This window comes from Moschus berezovskii, chromosome 1 (genome assembly GCF_049115385.1).
Source record: "Moschus berezovskii isolate FMDL1 chromosome 1, NW_MosBer_1.0, whole genome shotgun sequence".
Taxonomy (NCBI): Eukaryota; Metazoa; Chordata; class Mammalia; order Artiodactyla; family Moschidae; genus Moschus; species Moschus berezovskii.
This window is the reverse complement of record NC_142460.1, coordinates 86,244,567-86,262,878: the sequence shown is the minus strand read 5'-3', so window position 1 is coordinate 86,262,878 and position 18,312 is coordinate 86,244,567. Positions and strand designations below refer to the sequence as shown.

Below are 18,312 nucleotides of genomic sequence, written 5' to 3'. Positions count from 1 at the left end.
AAGTGTTTAAAGATTAGGATTTCATAGTTGTTTTATAGTGTGGTTGCTTTATTGTCAGTCTAGTAATAAATAAATTTATAGACAAGTTGAGATTTCTGAATTCTGAATAATTCCAGAACAGGGATTATTCTTTAATTATTAATTTAACTTTATGATAATTGTTTATTAACTATTGCTAGTGTTAGTTGCTCAGTCGTGTCCAACTCTTTGCAACCCCGTGGACTCTAGCACACCAGGTTCCTCTATTCATGAAATTTTCCGGATAAGAATTCTGGAGGGGGTTGCCACTCCCTTCTCCAGGAGATCTCCCCAACCCAGGGATCCAACCCTGGTCTCTTGCATCGCAGGCAGATTCTTTACCTTCTGAGCCACCAGGGAAATGAATACCATAAAGACTAACGAGTAGGGAAAAAAACTTTTAGATTGTGGTGAGTGTCTGATCTTTTTGGTCCTTGTGAGGAAACTGGACTGATTTTAAGAGCTTTCTTGCTTGCTCTCTCTTTGACTTTGGGATTCATCCCAGGGATTTTGTGTTTTTAGTTATTTCTTTGGAAATAACAAGTTGAGAGGAGTTGGATGAAACTGCTGCATGATTGCTTTTTTGAAATCAAAACTGTTGCTGAATGTTAATTAGCACCACAGCTTTGTGTGAAGGCTTTTAGACTTGAGTGATAATGAGACTCATTATTAGAGAATATAAGGTGTTCCAAGGTTCCATATTTATTCATCCATCACTTAAGGTCAACTATATTCTGGGCACTTTGTGAAACTACTGAGCATACAGATCATGAGGAGACAGTAGAAATGTTTGTTTCATAGTGCTTCTCCTAGGTGTGAGGTTTCCCAAGAGCAGGAGAATTTAGTTTCTTGGGTATTTTGGTTTTGATTTAAATCGAAATGGAAAATGAGGCATTAACTAGTATTGAGGAGAGACGTATAATCACAGCGTAATTCTAATATCAGTTTGCTGTTGAGCTAGACTTCGTATAAACGTAATGGCTTTTTGAAGGTATTAGAATTTATTGGCATACTTTTTACCTGCTTTTTTCTTTCAATGTAGTCCTTATAACAATCCTGAGAGATAAGAGTTATTATCAGTATTTTACAAATAAGAACATTGAGTTTCAGAGAGGTTAAGTAACTTGCTTAGGGTTCATAGCTTATAAGTTGTGGATTTTAAACCAGGCCTATTGGTGTTGAAGTCCATAAACTTACACTTTCCTGGGGGAATCTGCTTATTTTTGGAGGGGGGATGAGGAAGGCAGGACAGGAAAGGGGGGTCAGTAATGTTAAATTATAAAAAATGTACTAAATTTGTAAGCTCTTCTGCAAATATTTTCCCTCAAATTAAATCTCTGCCTTTTGAGTCAGAGTATTTCAAAATAAAAATCCTTTGCTTTTCTTATTAGAAAATAAAGCATACTCACTATGGCAAAAAATACAAGACTAGAGAGAATTGAAAAGACAAAGAGGAAAGATAGCTGGGATGAGGAGAGCCATAGTCCTGTTAATCCATTGTTAGCCTTTTGGTGTGCTTGCGTGCATGCTGTATGCATGCATTCACACATGCGTGTGTGCTCAGTCCTTCAGTAGTGTCCAACTCTTTGCGACCCTGTGGACTGTAGCCCACCAGGCTCCTCTGTCCATGGGATTATCCTGATAAGAAATACTGGAGTAGGTTGACATTTCCTCCTCTAGGGTATCTTTCCTGGGATTGAACCCCTATCACCTGTGTCTCCTGCATTGGCAGGCAGATTCTACTGAGCCACCTGGGAAGCGATAACATTTCTGTGTACAGGTGATATTTAACATAGTGTGATTTGGGTTCCAGAGTTTCTGGGCTCTGCCATCTAATAGTTTTGTGATTTGAGGCTTTCATGGTTTGGAGGTAATTATTTCAGTTTCGTAGATGAAAGAATTGAAATTTAGAGAGGGCAGCCTACACATACAGTTTTGAAGATTTAATGCGTGAGAGATTTTTAACACATACCTATTATTCCAGGCACATTCTAGTGCTTTTGCACATAGATATACTATCTTCTACTAAAATGAATCACCAAAAAAGTATAACTGCCTTTTTTAACACCTAATATATCAGAGATATCTTTTCATATAAAGCACAAACATTTTAAATCATTAGATACTGATAATTCACACAATAAGATGCTATAATATATTCAGCTATTTCCTTCTTGGTGAATGTTTCTAATTTTCTCTTTTGCGATTATAAATAGTGCCTCAATAAATACTCTTGTAGGACACCTTTGTGTGTATTTTTATCCCCTAAGGGTCGAGTTGGAGGTTGAGAGGAATATGTACACTGTTAGTTTCTGATCCATGTTGCTGTATTGCCTTCTGGAGAGGTTGTAACTATTTATGTTCTAACTCATTTATTTGAATACTTGTTTTCCTGCACTCTTACTAAATAAGATATTATAAGTTTAAAACATCATTGTTGATTTGATCAGTTTTAGTTTTTACATAGCTTTGATACTGTTAACTTTGAGGGTTTTTTTCCTGCATGCATATTGGCTCCTTGGTTATTACACTATTATCTCATTAGTTTTCCTGTCTTCATGCTCATTTGTAGGGTATTTGTCTTTTCCTTAGTGATGTGAAAGAGCTGTTTATATACGAATACTGTGAACTCATTTTATGTTGTTTCCCCTAGTTCAGTTTTTCTTGTCATGTTACGTTTATGTTTGAGTGTATGAACATTTGAAATAGTTATGTCAACATACCTGTTGGTCTCCTAGCTTTGGGGTCATGATTAGAGAAGCTTGCCCTTCCCCAAAACTATATAAATCAGCACTTTTTGGACCCCTTTAAATTCTTAAAAACAATTGAGGACTCCGAAGAGCTCTTGTTCATGTGAGTTACATCTATAGATATATGCCACCTTAGAAATTAAAACTGAGAAACTCATGAAATATTAGGAAACAGTAAATCCTTTACATGTTAACATTAAAAATTAATTAAATTTAACAATGATGTTTTAATAAAATCAAATTAAAAAAATTGAGAAATTTTACATTTTTGCAGATCTCTTTGCCAAGAGAGTGAGAATGAAAAAGGCATGGTTATGTGAAATATTATTGTTGTGAAAATAATTTTGGCCTCATGGACCCCCTGAAAGGATCCAGAGATCTGGACTACACTTTGAGAACTGCTGATATAAGTATTCAATTATTATTATTATTATTTTGTATTTTTATGACCCAATTTAAATCTGAAATGAATTTGATTTAAAACCGCCCCCACCCCCATCCCTAACCCCCCACCCCCACCCCGGGCCGTTAGTGGTTAGTCAACATCTTTTGAAAGTCCCATTTTCTTGTAAATCATTGACTGACTGCCTGGAATGAAGCTATAAACCTGTCCACCTTTCTCATTTGTTACTGTGTGAGCTTAACTGTTGATTGAAAACTGTAGTCCTTAGCAATCTTTGCTTAATGTTGTATCTCTCTTTCAGTGTATTCTCTTAGGTTCCTGATGCATTCTCCCAACCTCAACTTTCAGTTTCACACATATTGTCCTAAAACTTTTTATTTCTGTCAGTGATTGTGGCATATTGCTGTAAATAGTATTGTTTGCTTACCAGTTATGAAAGTGATGTATCATCCTTGTAGGAAATCTAAACTGTGTGTAGAAGCATAAACGAGAAAAGAATATTCTGTTGCTTTGAATATGCAGAGTGCTGCAGACATGCTATTATGGCTGTCCTGTAATGAAAATTACTTCAGTATTGAAAAATGCTAGCAAGTTGAACTATACATAAGTTCCTCTTCCACTCTTAATAAATTGTACATCTTTTGATGTGCTGCTTAGCTTCTTGGAATCCCTTGCTCACCAGACTTATGTATATTACTTTCTGTGTATTCTTAGGTACTTTGGATAAAAAGAACACTAGAAAAGAACCTCTTTGACTAAGTTTGCAGGTTACTGAAGAAATAATAAACATTATGTGATAAGTATTATTATAGCTACAAGCAATTATGAATATTATGGGAGAGCCTAAGCAAGCTACTGTTGAAAAAATGATGAGAAAGTGATGAGTAGGGAGTCGTCTTGAAAAGATTCAGGTTGTAATCTTTCTTTAGTATTTGATGGTTTGTTTGACTGTCTGGGTCAAGAGAAGCTGGGAATCAAAAGAGTGACTCCTGGCTCTTTGGCTTGAAAGACAGGGTGGATAATGTTGTTTACTAAAATAGGGAATATACTCTGCTCCCAATAAAATAGAACTCCCAGCACTTCTGCATTTTCCAAGGCTCTGTTCTCTTGGTTTTCCAAGATGAGTTCAATTGTGGCCTTGTTAGGCGGGAAATATTCAGGTGAAGAGGCGTGGGAGGCATTGGAGCTGCTGGGAGAGTGTGTGGGCTCGAGCTGGCAGTGTAGCATAAGTGGTTGCATGAAGATTAAGATCATCCTCTGAGACTTCTTAACAGGAAAAGAGAAGGACAGGGACCCTCCAACATTTGAGCGACAGGCGGAGGAAAGTGAATCCAGCCAAAAGTAGTCAGAAGAAGAGGAAATGGAAGAGTTGGTGGTGTAGAATGCAACTGACCAGAATTTAAAGAAGAATGAGGGTAGGAGAGAAGGGGATCTGAAATGTTAAATCCTGCTTAAAAAAGGACAGATAAGACTGAAAATGGTTCATTAGGTTTAGGAATAGGGAAGCATTATTGACTAAAGCAAAACCAGCTTAACTGGGGTGCTAGGAACAGAAGTTATCACAAAGAGGATAAAGGTGAAGAAGTGGAAGATGGTGTTGGCTGCTCTTTGAGAAGTTTGCCTATGAAGCTAGGGGAGTGTGAATTAGAAGTGGACAAAAATGGATTTGAGAGTGTTTATGTTCTAAGGACTGATGGTAAAGCTGAAACTGCAATACTTTGGCCACCTCATGCAACGAGTTGACTCACTGGAAAAGACTCTGATGCTGGGAGGGATTGGGGGCGGGAGGAGAAGGGGACAACAGAGAATGAGATGGCTGGATGGCATCACCGACTCGATGGACATGAGTGTGAGTGAACTCCGGGAGTTGGTGATGGACAGGGAGGCCTGGCGTGCTGTGATTCATGGGGTCGCAAAGAGTCGGACACGACTGAGCAACAGAACTGACTGATGTTCTGAGGAAGAAGAGAGGAGAGTGAGATTGAACTATGAGCTGCGGAAGTACAGTGGTCTTAAACTGTGTAGAGAAATGATTTCAAACGGTTTGTTTGCTCTTTTTGTAAAAATTGTTCTAAAATATATATTTTAGATAATACTATGGTTTCTGATACCTTTTTATGATATTTCAGTTGTCACGAATACGAGTTAGTCTTCTGTTCTACTGAAGGACATAGAACCCCATTCTAAAATACAGTAGCTTAGGGCCATTTAATATAATCATGTGGCTTTTTGATGGTTAATTACATCTTTTCCTCGCATGTGTATGTGTCCACTCCCCTCAACTTATTAATGTGATTGGTGCTGGTAGTAATACCACTTGTTCCTAAGTAGCTGAAATGGGAAATCTATTAATCAGTAGTTAAAAATTATGCTTTGAATGAGATTACTGATTTTAGTAGATTGCAAGGAAGATCTGGAGGTTGCTTCCATAAAAGCTCCCTTAATCTGTGACTAATTTATCTGTCCAGCAGGGTTTTCTACTGCTGTTTCAGTTATTTATCTAGCAAGGTTTTCTACTGCTATTTCACTTAACAGATGTGGAGGTCTATAGTTAGGCTAGCTTTAGAATGCCAACTCCAACACTTACTAACTCTGGACTTGAACAAAAAGCTTTCGAAACCTGACTTTATTTTTAAAATGATGATAATAGTACTTCCCTCACAGAACCATTATGAAAGATAAGTGATATAATGCATGAAAAACATAGCTTGTTTCAGAGCAGGTAGATTCAGCAATTGTTAGCTGTTAGTAATTATTTTCTCTTGTCTCCAGAGTTTTTATTTTTCTAAGCTTGACGTTTCTGAACATCTTGATTAGAAGGGTGTTACTTATTTAAAAAGAGAATAGGTTAAAATAGAGTCATAGTGTAGATTTTATGTGTCTGGGAAGGCAATGAGAATTTGCAGCATATATAAACAAGAAGGTTTATATCCTGAGATAGGTTGCTTGTTATATCTGTTCAGGGCAAGTTGTTCTTAGACACTATATACCTCTGAATTTGTTCTGTAATTTTTTTTTTTTTTTAAATTGGATACTAAATATATTTTAAAATGAGAAAGGAGGTTGAGAATGACCTGGAATTATGTTATGGGGTGTTTTACTTGGAAAGAGAGAGTGTGTGTGTCTTTGTGTAGAACAGGGGTTGTTGTAGGTTGCTATTTTAGGACAGGAAATTAATGTAACTTGGTGAGGCTCATGAATATTGCAGGCTTAGTATCAAAACTACTGGGTGACCTGTAATTTAACCCAGGGCAGTACTTGGAGGGCAGGAAGTTAGAGTTTGTGCCTTGGTCTGAGAAAGCCTCTATTCACCTTTTTTATATGAGACTTGAGCTCTTAAAAGAGACAGAGGATGAAATTATCCAATATTTATATCTGTCAGTTTAGTCATTCTTTTCTTCCCTCTGTCAAATACATTGTACTATTCTTTTAAACATTTAAGAGTTCTTTTGAGAACCTATACCTTTTTTGGTATAGATTCTGATGGATGGAAAATCCTGTTTTTTAGCTTTGGTGAATGTACAAGTGCATGTGTAAGGCAGCACTCGCCATTGAACTTCTCTCACACCCACAGACCTCCTTTATAAAGGAGAGGAGCATTTATGATGTTTAAAAATAGTAAACTAAATTGTTGCCTTCTGAGAATATCTCTGGATGTGTTAATAGAGTTGAAAATGTAGAGCTGCTGAACCCGCACAGAAATTTTCACTTTGTTAAAAGCCATAAAAACAAGTTTTATTTTTATTGATAACTGGCTTAGTGAAAAGATTGTTAAATTCAGGAATGATTTAAGAAATTGTTAAAGGTTTCATTGCTTTTTTAAGAAAAGATACTTCCTATTTGCAAGTCTCTCCATATCTGCAGTCATACCAAATGAATCATGAGTGCCTTGGTTCTTGCTTTGTGTACAAAGTTATTCTCTCAGCAGTAGGTAGATGGCCTTGGCAGTGCTGGGTCAGTGACTTGACCGTTAAAGCAGTGCTACCTTTTCATTGAGGGGGAGATGAGTTCTCTGTCCTCTGCTGAAATAGGTGCTTGCCTGTTGAGAAAACTGTTGTACCGTTTATGGGAGGTACTGGATTAAAAAGGTTTAGTATTTTTGACTTGTCAAAGTAAGATTTAACTGTCTTGCATTAAAAAGTTGCTCTCATGATACAGTTCTGGAAAATTTAGAAATTCTTGGAGAATTTCCTTACTTAAACAAAAGGAAAAAACTCCAATTTCACTTAGCCAAAATACCTCCCCTCTAATTTCAGTCAGAGGCCATTATGTGATAGTTGTTTTCCAAAGACATGTCATGTTATCAAAAATTGCATTATATTTTTAATGGTTTTAAGTTGCTAAAATTTTAGGGAAAAGATTGGTGGTGGCTTAGTGGATTGGTTTTCAGATTCCCAATCACAAAGTAATTGTAAAAACTTAGTAGGTAGATTTTCATTTTCTCTTTAAAATATAGGTTATATATCTAGAAAACCTAAACCACAAGGAACAAATGAATATTTGATGACATAAATCTAGTTTTTAACACCAGATTAGTGGCCTTTAATGTTCACTGCTACATTTAGTGTGTATTAGCTATTGACATATAACAAACCACTGAAAACTTGGTTTAAAAGAACCACCATTTTGAGTCTTTCGATCAGCTGGGTAGTTCTGCTGATCTAGGCCAGGCTTAAGTATGTTACATGGGCTTGCTCGTATTTCTCATGACTTGCCCAGTAGATTGGCTAAGACTAACTTTTCTAGTGTAGTCTTACTTATGTCTGTTGGTTGGCTGCATTTGAGCTGGGGTAACAGGGTGACTGGGCCACATGTTTTAGATATCCAGCAGGCCGGCTTAGGCTTGTTTCACTGTGGTAGAGCATATTTTCAGGAGAGAGATGTGGAAGAATGCAGGAATTTTTGAGACCTAGGCTTAAAACTGGCAGACTGTCATTTTTTATTGCCATCTATTGTGGCTCAGCTGGTAAAGAATCCACCTACAATGCAGGAGACCTGGGTTCTATCCCTGGGTTGGGAAGAGTGCCCTGGAGAAGGGAAAGGCTACTCCCTCCAGTATTCTGGTCTAGAGAATTCCATGGACTGTATAGTCTGTGGGGTCTCAAAGAGTTGGACACGACAGAGCACCTTTCACTATTTGCCAAAGCATGTCATTAGTCCAGTTCAAATTCAAGAGGTGGGGAAAGACTACAGAGTAACGTTGTGAAGTGTGTAATATAGGGAGACCTGGAAAATTGGGGGAACTTTTGCAGTCAGTCTCCTTCATTTAATCAGCTGTACTCCAGTTTTTAAAAATCTCCCACATACAGTACTGTGATTTTTTTTTTTCAATTACCCAGTCATATACTTTTTAGCCATTATTAGTTATAAAACACATGCCCACTCCACTGAGTAGTTGTGCTATACCTCCAAACAGCTTTTATATTATTCTCTTCATAGTTATAGCTTTCCTGTTGCTGTTCAGTTGCTAAGTCGTGTCCTACGCTTTGCGACCCCGTGGACTGAAGCACACCAGGCTCCTCTGTCCTCCACTGTCTCCCAGAGTTTGCTCAAATTCATGTCCTTTGGGTCGGTGATGCTGTCTAACCATCTCATCCTCTGTTACACCCTTCTCACATTGCCTTCAGTCTTTCCCAGAATCAGGGTCTTTTCCAATGAGTCTTTCTTAAGAACAGGTGGCCAAAGTATTGGAGTTTCAACATCAGTCCTTCCAATGAATATTCAGGGTTTATTTCCTTCAGGATTGATTGGTTTGATCTCCTTGCAGTCCATAGGACTCTCAAGAGTCTTCAGCACCACGGTGGACCCACACAGTGGGCTTCAGTAGTGTGGCGTGCAGGCTCTGTAGTTTTGGGGCGTAGGCTTAGTTGCTCCGCTGTATGTGGGATCTTTCTGGACCAGGAATTGAACCTGCGTCCCTGCATTGACAGGCAGATTCTTAACCACTGGACCACCAGGAAAGTCCTCGATTAAATTCTTGACTTTAATTGTCATCTATATAAAGTGATGAAGCAAAAGATTCCTTTTGGAGAGAATGTGCTGTGCTTCGTTGCTCAGTTGTTTCCGACTCTTTGAGACCCCATGGACTGTAGCCCACCAGGCTCCTCTATCCATGGGGATTCTCTGGGCAAGAATATTGGAGTGGGTAGCCTATCCCTTCTCCAAGGAAACTTCCTGACCCAGGAATCAAACTCAAGCTCTCCTGAATTGCAGGCAGATTCTTTACTGTCTGAGCCACCAGGGAAGCCCATTGGAGAGAATGGACATTATCAAAGAGAGGCTATCTGGCTAAGCCCATTAAAAAGGGACTTGATTTGCTCTAATTACTAACTTCTCCCCCTTGTCTTATATAGGCATTTTTTTTCTTCTTCTGTACTGGGGAATTTAATAGATTTTAATTTAATATTTTGGGCCATTAATTAAGCATTTATATGGTCTGTTTTGCATAGTGGGGCTATTAGAATTTGCTCAGTAGACGCATTATTAAAGGATGAAGTCATTCTAAAAGTACTAAGTTAGCCTGGGTGTAAACGGGAACAGAAATGGAATGTGTTGCTGTTGCCATTTGCCGTTAGCTATCTTTACTTTTTCTTTTGTAGATCAATATCTGTTTGTGGGACCTAGGTGCTGGTCCTGGTAAGGTTCCTACCAGTAGAAGTAGAAAGAGGAGAAGGAGTCGGAGTTGTGATTGTTAACACCTGTCCAGTGCTTTCTATGTGTCAGTGACTGTTCTAAGCATGCTATATAAATTAGCTCATTTATAACCTATGAGTTAAATTCTGTTATACTGATTTTACAGATGAGGGGCCCAGGGCACAGGAAAGTGACACAAGTAAACGTGGCTAAGATGATACAGCTAATAAATGATGAAGCCAGCATTTAACCCCCAGCTACCTGGCCCCAGACTAGGTGCTTTTGGTCAGTATGCTGGACTTTTTCTTAGGGATTGTGAAATGATTTGAGTGCACAATTCTTGTGTTCATTGCCTTCCTCTTTAAAACAAAACTCTGGGATTTGGGGCCAATGGGGAGAGGAGGAAGTACTAAATGGTTAAAGATAGTTTTTTAAAAAGGACATGTATATCCTATTTTATATTATCATAATTAGTTATAGAATTCCTTTTGTCTTTTTCTGGAAGTTGAGGCAAAAGTTTAGTTTTGTTTTGGCTTAACTAGTGTGTATGCTTCCCTGGTGGCTCAGTGGTGTAGAATCCACCTGCAGTGCAGGAGATGCAGAGATTCAGGTTTGATCCTTGGGTTGGTAAGATCCCCTGGAGAAGGAAATGGCATCCCACTCCAGTATTCTTGCCTGGGAATTCCCATGGACGGAGGAACCTGGTGGGCTTCAGTCCATGGGATCACAAAAGAGTTGGACATGACTGAGTGACTCAACAACAAAACAAAACACTTGTATATATACAGTAAGTGCTTATTAAATGATTGTGTTTATATATCATGAAAGAAATTCAGGTATGTAGCTGTAGGAAGTATAATTTTATTTAGCTGAGTATATGTAGTCCTTCAACCTGGAAATATATTAATAATTGTGGCGATCAAGAGAAAATCGTTGTTGGAGCTTGGCGGAGTTGGTCTCCTAGGTGTTGCTTTTCCGTTCGTTCCGTTCCGTCGCTCAGTCGTGTCCGACTCTCTGCGACCCCGTGGACTGTAGCCTACCAGGCTTCTCCGTCCATGGGATTCTCCAGGCAAGAATACTGGAGTGGGTTACCATTTCCTTCTCCAGGGGATCTTCCCAACCCAGGGATCGAACCCGGGTCTCCTGCATTGGAGGCAGGCGCTTTAACCTCTGAGCCACCAGGGAAGCCCCAGGTGTTGCTTTTAGGAGGCTTAAAAACAAAAATAACCCACCTGGAGATGCAGGTTACTCAAAACCTAAGTAACCTTTGTACAATTGTAACCTTTGTACAATTCGGTGAATATAATACACAGAGATCAAGTGCAGAATACAGCATTTTCCTCATCATTCCATAAAACTCTTGTGGCCCTTCCCAGTCAATAAATGCCCTGTCCGTTACCTTGCTTTGTTTTTAAAAATTGCAATTATTACTGCTTGACATATATTAGTTTGTCTTTTCTACTTAGAGTGTAAACTTCATGAGAACAGAGACTTGATTTTGCTCACTATTCTATTCCATTGCTCAGCATCGTGCCTGATATATAGTAAATGTTCAACAAGTATTTGCTAACTGTAAATTGAAAAATACTATATTGTTCACTGTGTATATATTATATGGTACACAGGTGCGTTTAATATACTTATTGCTGAGGGTAGATGGTAAGTTTCAGTTTTCTTTGTTGTTTAGTCGCTAAGTCATGTCTGACTCTTTTGCCATGGACTGTAGCCCACCTGGTTGCTCTTTCCAGGGGATTGCCCAGGCAAGAATAATGAAATGGTTGCCATTTCCTTCTCCAGGGGGTCTTCAACCCAGAGTATGAATGCAAATGCAGGTCTCTAGCTTTGGAAGGCGGATTCTTTACCACTGAGCCACCTGAGAAAATTCTTTTGTTTTCCAGGAAGAGGATTTTGATATACAGTGTGATACTTAGACCAGTTTTAAAACAAAGAAATTGAACTGTGGTGGCATTGACTATAGTGTGCTTGTCTTTGCTCTTGTGAATGTTAGGAAATAGGGGAAATTTACTACCATAATGAGAGATAATGGCAGTCTATCTCTTGGATTGCCTTCTTGAGAGTATCTGATTTCTTAGTTATCTCATTATCTTGAATTCTTAATTTACACTCTTGATGATCTTTTTGAATACCCCATACAGTTGCGAGACTAAATGCTCTTACTCTTGTGCGGAAGGAATTGGGATAGAAAAAGCATTGGTTTATTTGATCAGGTAAGGCAGTGTAGGTGTAGTTTATAGGTGTTTTGTATTACTTCATTTAAAACAATAAAAATTGTCTTATCTTGATTAAGATAAGTAAAGGAGTATGTAGTTTAGAAATCATTTTAGTTCAAACTTATGTTCATGTAGAGGGGAAGGAAATTTTGAACTGAAAGTGACCCTAGTGTTCTGGTTCATACTCGTTTGTCAGGTTTAATCCTCTCATTTTACGTTTGAGGAAATGGGGTGCACAGAAGTTATGTTCCTGCTAGTTCAGTACAAAGCCACAGTCAGACTGGTCTGTTTAACTCAAAAGTTCCTGGCTCTTTTGCATCATATTAACAGAATCACTTGGGGGAGTTTTAGAAATGTAAACATGTTAGGGTCCTACTCCCAAAGGCTTTTCTTTTTTATTAGATTTGGGATAGGTTCCAGGCATGTGTAATAAGGTATCAAAACAAAGCAAATAAAAACTCAAATCACTCTGTTGCCTCAAATTTTTATTTTATTTATTAAAAAAAAATTTTTTTTTCTCCCAACATTTTATTTTTTATTATGTATTTTTTTTTTATTGGAGGCAAATTACCTTACATTAATATATTGGTTGGTTTTGTCATACATTGACATGAATCCGCCCCAGGTGTACTTGTGTTCTCTTTCTTGAAACCCCCTCCCACCTCCCTCTTCCCCATATCCTCCCTCCAGGTCATCCCTGTGCACCAGCCCCAAGCATCCTGTATCATGTGTCTCAAATTTTTAATAATGAATAAATTTTCCAAGTGATGCATGCTCTGTTGGCTTAGAACCATTGTGTTGTGATGCCTTTTTTAAAACATTAATAGATTTTATTTCTTAGAGCAGTTTCAGGTTTACAGAAGAATTGAACAGGAGGTACAGAGAATTCTCATATACTCCTCCCCACACCCACAGTTTCCCATTATTAACATCTTGCATCAAAGGAGAAAAGGAAAGATATAAGCATCTGAATGCAGAGTTCCAAAGAATAGCAAGGAGAGATAAGAAAGACTTCCTCAGTGATCAATGCAAAGAAATAGAGGAAAACAACAGAATAGGAAAAACAAGAGACCTCTTCAAGAAAATTAGAGATTCCAAGGGAACATTTCATGCAAAGATGGGCTCGATAAAGGACAGAAATGGTATGGACCTAACAGAAGCAGAAGATATTAAGAAGAGGTGGCAGGAATACACAGAAGAACTGTACAAAAAGGATCTTCACGACCAAGATAGTCACGATAACGTGATCACTGACCTAGAGCCAGACATCTTGGAATGTGAAGTCAAGTGGGCCTTAGAAAGCATCACTACTGACAAAGCTAGTGGTGGTGATGGAATTCCAGTTGAGCTATTTCAAGTCTTGAAAGATGATGCTGTGAAAGTGCTGCACTCAATATGCCAGCAGATTTGGAAAACTCAGCAGTGGCCACAGGACTGGAAAAGGTCAGTCTTCATCCCAATCCCAAAGAAAGGCAATGCCAAAGAATGCTCAAACTACCGCACAATTGCACTCATCTCACACGCTAGTAAAGTCATGCTCAAAATTCTCCAAGCCAGGCTTCAGCAGTATGTAAACCGTGAACTCCCAGATGTTCAAGCAGGTTTTAGAAAAGGCAGAGGCACCAGAGATCAAATTGCCAACATCCACTGGATCATGGAGAAAGCAAGAGAGTTCCAGAAAAACATCTATTTCTGCTTCATTGACTATGCCAAAGCCTTTGACTGTGTGGATCACAATAAACTGTGGAACATTCTGAAAGACATGGGAATCCCAGACCACCTGACCTGCCTCTTAAGAAACCTGTGTGCAGGTCAGGAAGCAACAGTTAGAACTGGACATGGAACAACAGACTGGTTCCAAATAGGAAAAGGTGTCCGTCAAGGTTGTATATTGTCACCTTGCTTATTTAACTTATATGCAGAGTACATCATGAGGAACGCTGGGCTGGAAGAAGCACAAGCTGGAATCCAGATTGCTGGGAGAAATATCAATAACCTCAGATATGCAGATGACACTACCCTTATGGCAGAAAGTGAAGAGGAACTCAAAAGCCTCTTGATGAAAGTGAAAGAGGAGAGTGAAAAGGTTGGCTTGAAGCTCAACATTCAGAAAACAAAGATCATGGCATCTGGTCCCATCACTTCATGGCAAATAGATGGAAAAACAGTGGAAACAGTGTCAGACTTTATTTTTTTGGGCTCCAAAATCACTGCAGATGCTGATTGCAGCCATGAAATTAAAAGACGCTTGCTCCTTGGAAGGAAAGTTATGACCAATCTTGATAATATATTAAAAAGCAGATCCATTACTTTGCCAACCAAGGTCCGTCTAGTCAAGGCAATGGTTTTTCCCGTGGTCATGTATGGATGTGAGAGTTGGACTGTGAAGAAAGCTGATCGCCGAAGAATCGATGCTTTTGAACTGTGGTGTTGGAGAAGACTCTTGAGAGTCCCTTATACTGCACGGAGATCCAACCAGTCCATTCTAAAGGAGATCAATCCTGGATGTTCATTGGAGGGACTGATGCTAAAGCTGAAACTGCAATACTTTGGCCACCTCATGCGACGAGTTGACTCACTGGAAAAGACTCTGATGCTGGGAAAGGTTGGGGGCGGGAGGAGAAGGGGACGACAGAGAATGAGATGGCTGGATGGTATCACCGACTCTGTGGACATGAGTTTGAGTGTACTCTGGGAGTTGGTGATGGACAGGGAGGCCTGGCGTGCTGTGATTCATGGGGTCGCGGAGAGTCGGACACGACTGAGCAACTGAACTGAACTGAACTGATTGTTAAGATTGATGAACCAGTATTGACATATTATTATTAAGCAGAATCCATAGTTCATTATTCATGATTGCCTTTAGGGCCTGCTCTTATTGTTGGAGAGTTCTGTGGTTTTTGACAAATGCATAATGTCATGCATCCACCATTACATTATCATACAGAATAGGTTCACTGCCTTTAGTTTGAGCTCTTCCTATTAACTTCTGCTCCCACCCTTTTTCTGGCAGTCAGGAATCTTTTTACTATCTCTATAGTTTTGTCTTTTCCGGAATGTCATTTAGTTGGAATCGTATAGTATTGTAGTCTTTGTAGACTTCTTTCTTTGACACAGCAATATTCACCTTAAGTTCCTCCATGTCTTTTTGTGGCGTTCATTGCTCATTTATCTTTGTTGCTCAGTACTCTTCCATTGTATTGATTATACCTAGGTTTGTTTATCTATTCACCTGTCGAAGGACATCTTGGTTCTATGTTCCACATTTTGGTAAATATGAATCAAGTTGCTGAAAATAGTTGTGTGCAGGTTTCCGATTGGACATGTTTTCAACTTATTTGGGTAAATATCTTTGAATGCAATTGCTGGAGTGTATGATATGAATGTGTTCCATAGGAAAATGCCAAATTGTCTTTCAAAGTAGCTGTACAGTTTTGCCTTCTCAATTCGTTACTGCAGTTAACATTGCAGTTAACGAAAGTTCCTGTTGTTCTATATCCTCACCAGCCTTTGGTGTTGTCAGTATTTAGCATTTTCAGTTGAATCACTCAGTCGTGTCCGACTCTTGGCCACCACATGGACTGCAGCACACCAGGCTTCCCTGTGCATCAATAGCTCCTGGAACTTGCTCAAATTCACATCCATTGAGTCGGTGATGCCATCCAACCATCTCATCCTCTGTCGTCCCCTTCTCCACCTGCCTTCAGTCTTTCAATCTAAAGTCTTCTAGGATGTTAGCCATTCTAATAGGTTTGTAGTAGTATCTTTATTTTAATCTTGGAATTCCCTGATAACATACGATGTTGAGCATATTTTCATAGTTTATTTTCCATCTGTATATCTTCTTTGCTGCGGTGTCTGAGTCTTTTGCTCGTTTTTAGTTGGATTGTTTTCTTACTATTGAATTTTAAGAACTCTTCATATATTTTGGGTACATGTCCTTTATTAGATATGTGTTTTGCAAATATTTTCTCCCGGTTTTTGGTTTTTCGTCTTCTGTTGAGCAGAAGTCAACTTACCAGTTTTTCCTTCATAGAATTTAATACTGGTGTTGTATCCAAAAAGTCATCACCAAACCTATGGTCACCTCGATTTCTTTTAGAAGTTTCATACTTTTACTTTAGATCTGTGATCCATTTTAAGTTCATATTTTGAAAGGTGTAAGTTCAGTTTATATTCAGTTTTTTTGCATGTAGATGTCTAGTTGATCTACCACAAGTTTTTGAAAACCTATCATGCCTTTTTTATGTCCTCTTTCCATGGAGCCATGCTCAAGTGTGAATTATGATTATTAAAATAAGAAACTTGAGATTATCATCATTATTTTGATATATAGAGTTTAAAAATCGTTTAGGAGGTAGCAGCATATTGAGTAAGAGCTTGGCTGTAAGACAGTCAGTTCTTTTATTCAGATTCTGAATATGCCATTTACTAGCCGTGACCTTGGACAAGTTACTTAACTGTGCCTCAGTATCCTCATGTATAAAAACTATTCTTACACTAAATGAAAAACATTAATATAAAACAGTACAGTATGTTGCCTGTATTGTAGTTCTAGAAGGTTATTAATAATAATAAGGAATCCCCAAATTCTTTATATACTTTTAATTTACTAATCTGTTACTTTATTTCCTATAGAGTATTCTAGGGAAATAATGTGTTAATGTAGTTGAGGATAAACATTATACTTGGACTGTTCCTGTTGTTACTGATGACTTTCTGGCAGAAGCAGGTTTACATAAGGGAGTTTAATGATTGACCTAGTATAATCATCATTTAAAGTGCATAAAGTATAAAAAACTGGGTGCCACTCTACAAGCTCAGTGTTTTCTAAACTCAATAAATACTGAGTTGCTTAGAAGTAACAGTTACATGTAAAAGGTGATGGTGAAACAAAAGCTGCAGTATTTATGAAAACATAACTCACTACTTTGTATACAATGTATTACACACTATCTGCTTGCTTATATATTTGCATTGATTTATTTAAGCTTATGTTTAATCTTTCTAAGAGGAGTATAAGTTCCTTAAGGTAATGCATCTTCAGCTCTTCAATGTTATGAAACTTCTGGATAGAGTATATGTTTCCTAATTGTGATGGGTAAGCTGTTACTTTTAAAATATTTTTACCCTTTTTCTTACTATTTGATCATTTATTCCAAAAAGTGGATGACGGAACCATTTACAGTATAATTAAGAAATGCTTGCCTGTTTTTAAAGTTATGACTGGGTCAGCGAGAGGCTTAAATAAGAGTTCTTTAGGGCAATTCCCTGAGTAAAAACCAGGCAGTTTTTTATTTGATGCAAGTAATTTCTAGTGATAATGAGTATTTCTATACTACCATATTAAACATTATTATCTGTTTAGCAACTAAACAAGATACTGGGATGATAATTGTTTAATGCACTGATAGAAACTGCTCTCCTGCTGAGTTACCATAAAGTTTTAAGTTTTGTTGATTAAAGGAGATTTGATTTTTAGGTTAACTTTGTTTCTATGGTAAGGAATTTGTAAATGTGTCCTAAACTTCTAAACTTTTATTAAGATATACAATTACTTTAATCTTTCTGTAACTATCCCCTTTCCTAAAACTGCTACGTGGCCTAGACTTGTTTTTTAAATTAAATCTTTATTCTCAGAGTCATTTGGCAGTTAAATGAGTCTTGGTTCCCCAGTGGCTCAGTGGTAAAGAATCCGCCTGTAATGCAGGAGACTTGAGTTCCATCCCTGGGTCCAGAAGATCCCCTGGAGAAGAAAACGGCAACCCACTCTGGTATTCTTGCCTGTGGAATCCCATGGACAGAGGAGCCTGGCAGACTACAGTCCATGAGGTTGCAAAAGAGTCCGACTTGACTTAGTTACTAAACAACAACAACCCCTTATCTTAGAGTACTTTAATTGGCAAGACACTGAGGATGTTTAAAAAAACACACACGAAAGATAACAAAAACAGCAAAATTAATGATTGGATTTAGTTTTATATATATATTCTTGATAAGGATATCTTCTGAATTATCAGAGTAAAGTAGTATTCGTATTTTTCTGCTGTATGTTAAAAAACAAGACTTTTTTTTTTTGGCAAGTTGTACCTGATACCACTTTCAGTTATTCAGTATATCATAGAGCACCAATGAGCTACATATTGTGTGAAATATAGAGACTTTTAAATGTAAAATTTTATTCATGATACAAATATTCAGCAAATTAGGAATAGGAAAGAACTTTTTAAACCACATAAAGAGTATCTGTGAAAAAACCATGAGCTAACATTATGCT

General features: G+C 38.0%; 1 protein-coding gene across 3 annotated transcripts in view; it reads left to right on the top strand.

The window, feature by feature from the left end:
• GSK3B (glycogen synthase kinase 3 beta) overlaps positions 1-18,312 on the top strand; it is a 215,221-nt gene that overhangs the window by 33,283 nt on the left and 163,626 nt on the right. The window lies entirely within an intron of this gene.